We start from the raw sequence: 4,471 nt of genomic DNA, 5'->3' as shown, positions 1-4,471 counted from the left end.
ATCTACTCTTTGATAAACCCAAAGACTCCAGCTTTAGAGATGAGAGTTTACTCTAACAAAAATTCTGGGAAAACTGGAAATTTTATGACTGAAATTAGGCATAGAAAAACATCTTACACTCTATACAAAGATGAAATCAAAATAGGTCCAGTATTTAGAAGATCTCAAAAAGGATATTTAAAATCAAGTAAAATGGGTAAGAAAAAAAATTGAGAAAAGAAATGAGAACTTCAACCTCAAACAAGGTCTGCATCCTGAGAAAACTGAGGTAAAAGACAGGATTGGGTCAGGAACAAACCACAGTTAAGTCAGAACCTGGACATAAAGGAGGGGGAAAAAAACCTCTGCAAAGGCAAGGCCTGACTGCATAGGCAATATCTTGGCCAATGACAAGCAAGGGATCAGATACCTGGCCCCCCCACTGTAAAGCTTGCATCTATACTCCCTATACCCCAGGTAAAGGGTTAAAACAACAAAGGTGAGCAAAAAAACTAAGAGAATGTTCATTATAGAAAAGTACTTACAGTCAAAGATGATAACGTCATGTCTGAAGAAGCAAGCCATGAAAAATCACTCACAGGGGGAGTATCAAAAGTCTATAAATTGGACTCAAATACAAAAATTCATTAAAGAGGTTAAAAGAGAATTTAAATACCAAAGAACAGGGGAAGAAGAAAAATGGAAGAATGGAAGGAAAGACATGCAATACAAATTATAAAAAATTGACCAAAAAAATCAACTTTGTTAAAAGTAAAAATAATCAACTGGAAAAGAAAACAAAAAAGCTAATTGGAGAAAGTAAAACTCTAAAAATTAGAATTGAACATAAAGAAACCAATGAATCTACAAGATTACAAGATTCCATCATAAAAAATTTTAAAAGGCTGGAGAAATTTGAACAAAATGTAGAGTTCCTTTTAGGGAAAACAACTGTCCTGGAAAATAGATCCAGAAAAGACAATCTATGAACCATCAGACTACCAGAAAACCTACATCAAAAGAAGAACCTGGAAAACATCATGCAGGAAATTGTAAATGAAAACTGTCCAAATCCACTAGAACATGATAACAACATAAACATTCAAACAATTCAGAGAGGCAGCTAGGTGGTGAATTAGATAGAGCACCAGACCTGGAGTCAGGAGGAGGTGAATTCAAATACAGCATCAAACACTTAATAATTGCCTAGGAGTGACTTTGGGCAAGTCACTTAACCCCATTGACTTAAATTTTAAAAAAAAAGGAATCCACAGATGCCCTCCAGAAAGAGACCTCAGAATAAAAACTCCAAGGGTTGATAGAGCCAAATTCCAGAATCTCAAATCAAGGAGAGAATATTGCAAACAGCATAAAGAAAAAGAAATTGAGTCTACAACAGCACAGCAGCAGTCCTTTTTTTCCTCCACAGCAGTCAGCTATGACCCCACCCTCGACTCCCCAGGGACCATGTGGAAGCGACCCACAGTTGGCATTGATCTTGGCTTATTTCTGTGTTGGAGTTTTCCAACAGGGGAAAGTGGAGATCATTGCTAATGACCAAGGAAACAGGGCTACCCCAAACTATGTTGCCTTCACTGACACAGAATATTTAATTGATAAAGCTGCAAAGAATCAAGTTGCACTGAACCTCAACAACACAGTTTTTGACAACAAATGTCTGATTGGTCAATGATTCAGTGATGTAGTTGTGTAGGCAGACATGATGCATGGGTCTTTCACAGTGGTAAATGATGCAAGCAGACCTAAGGTCCAAGTGGAATACAAAGGGGAGACCAAAATTTCTACCCAGAAGTATCTTCAATAATCTTCACTTAGATGAAAGAAATTGCTGAAGCTTACCTTGTGAAGACTGTCACAAATGCTGTGGTCACAGTACCAGCCTATTTCAATGATTCCTAATTTCAGGCCACCAAACATGGCTGATCTCAATGTACTCCAATATCATCAATGAGCCAACTGCTGCTGCTATTGCTTAAGGCTTGGACAAAAAAAGTTGGTGCAGAGAGAAATGTGTTGATCTTTGACCTTGGAGGTGGAATTTTGATATCTCCATTCTTACCAATGAAGATGGCATCATTGAAGTCAAGTCCACAGCTGGAGAAACCCATTTGAGTGGAGAGGACTTTGACAACTGCATGGTCAACCATTTCATTGCTGAGTTCAAGCAGAAGCACAAGAAGGACATTAGTGAGAACATGAGGGTTGTTCATCATCTGCATACCGCTTGTGAACGTGCAAAGCATAGCCTCTCTTCCAGTACCCAGGCCAGTATTGAGATTGACTCTATCAAGGTATTGACTTCTATATATCAATCAACTGAGCCCATTTTGAGGAGCTGAATACTTATCTTTTCCATGGCACCCTGGACCCTGTGGAAAAGGCATTAAGAGTTGCTAAGCTAGATAAATCAGAGGTTCATGACATCATCTTGGTGGATGGTTCCACTCGCATCCCCAAAATCCAGATGCTTCTGCAAGACTTTGTCAATTGCCAGGAGCTCAACAAGCCTCTGATGAGGCTATTGGCTTTAGTGCAGCTGTCCAGGCTGCCATTCTGTCAGGAGATAAATCTGAGAATGTGCAGGACTTGCTGCTTTTGGATGTCACTCCTCTTTCCCTTAGAATTGAAACCTCTTTTGGCATGATGACAGTTCTAATCAAACATAATTCCACCATTTCCACCAAGAAGACACAGACCTTTACCACCTATTCAGACAACCAGCATGGTGTGCTTATTCAACTTTATGAAGGTGAAAGAGTCATGACAAAGGATAGCAACCTGCTTGGTAAGTTTGAAATCAAAGGAATCCCTCCAGCACCCAAGCATTTTCTGCAAATTGAAGTAAACATTTGACATTGTTGCAAATGGCACTCTCAATGTTTCTGCTGTGGATAAGAGCACAGTCAAGGAAAACAAAATCACCATCACCAATGACAAAGGTCATTGAGCAAAGAAGACATTGAGTGTATGGTTCAGGAAGCTGAGAAATGCACTTCTGAGGATGAGAAGCAAAGAGACAAGGTGTCCTTCAAGAATTCCCTTGAATCTTATGCTCTCAACATGAAGTCTACTATAGAGGATGAAAAAATTCAAGGGAAAATTGGCAATGAAGAAAAACAGAAGATTCTTGAGAAATACAATGAAATAATCAACTGGCTGGATAAGAACCAGACTGCTGAAAAGGAAGAATTTGAATATTAGCTAAAAGAATTGGAGAAGGTCTGCAACCTCATTATTACTAAGCTGTACCAGAGTGCAGGGAGAATGCCAGGAGGCATGCCAGGAGAAATGCCTGGTGGGTTCCCAGGGCAGGGTGGAGCAGACCCATCTGGAGGTGCTTCTTCTGGACCCACCATTGAGGAGACCAACTAAATAAAGCAGAAGAAAGAGCATTCCACATAACTTTCCAAAAGTTGAAGGGCTCAAATTTTAGCCAAGGCAGTAGCCAGTTTAAAAGTAACATTTAAGCTACAGTATAAAGCTGGACATGCTGAATATTTGAATGTGTGCAGAGGGAGAGAAGTGAACAACATTGCACTTTACCAGTATTGTAAACAAGTGATAATGCATTTTTTGTCCTGGAGATAAAATCTACTTAAAATTGGCACCTAAGAAAAACCAATTCAAATACAAAGGAAACACAATCAGAATCATACAGGACCTATCAGCCTCAACATTAAAGGAGCACAAAAGCTGGAATAACATATATCACACAGCAAAGGATCTGGGATTACAACCAAGAATGTACTACCCTGAAAAATTCAACATATACTGTCAGGGGAAAAGATGGATGTTAAACAAACTAGTGGTTTTCCAGAATATCCTGAACAAAGAATTCAGTCGCCAAATATACAACTCAAGAGTTGCATGAAAAAAGGTAAAGGAAAAAGTGAAGGAAAAGAAAGAACAAAATAAAACAAATGTTAGTCAAGATCATTAAATTGTACATAACCCTCAAAGGGATTTCTTTTTTAAATTTACTTTTTAATTTATTTTTTTAAAATTTTCATCCCTAAGTACATGCATATTTCTAAGCTACAAGATTTCTTTCCACCCTCCCTTTCAACCCCACTAGCCTCAGCAGGGAATAGTCAGTTTAGCATTTTAGATACATATTTTTGCTAAACATGTTTACAAATTAGTAATATTTGGCTTGAGGGATCAGGATTAAGGGAAAGAAATACATAAGAGATAATTTTTATAAAATGTGCATCAGATTCAGAAGAGCTTTGTTTCCTTGTATTTTTTGTTTTGTTTTGTTTTTCTTCTTCTGATTGGGGATAATATTGTCCATAAATCAATCAAATACAGTTGTCCTATCTCTCTAGGCAGCCAAGAGGAGCTGGTTCCATCAAGGTTGTTCATATCATAATGTGTTGCTGATGGGTAAATTGTTCCTTTGGTTCTACTCCCTTCATTCAGCATCAGATCCCATAAATCATTCCATGCTTCTCTAGACTCCAAACATTTA

The 4,471-nt window shown here is 38.2% G+C and overlaps 1 pseudogene; it reads left to right on the top strand.

The window, feature by feature from the left end:
* Nucleotides 1-1,446: 1,446 nt before the first annotated feature.
* Nucleotides 1,447-3,372, top strand: LOC141488193 (heat shock cognate 71 kDa protein pseudogene; annotated as a pseudogene).
* The last annotated feature ends 1,099 nt before the right edge of the window (nt 3,373-4,471 follow it).

This window comes from Macrotis lagotis, chromosome 1, assembly GCF_037893015.1.
Source record: "Macrotis lagotis isolate mMagLag1 chromosome 1, bilby.v1.9.chrom.fasta, whole genome shotgun sequence".
NCBI lineage: Eukaryota > Metazoa > Chordata > Mammalia > Peramelemorphia > Peramelidae > Macrotis > Macrotis lagotis.
The sequence above is the reverse complement of the archived record's forward strand: the minus strand, read 5'-3'. Positions and strand labels throughout refer to the sequence as shown.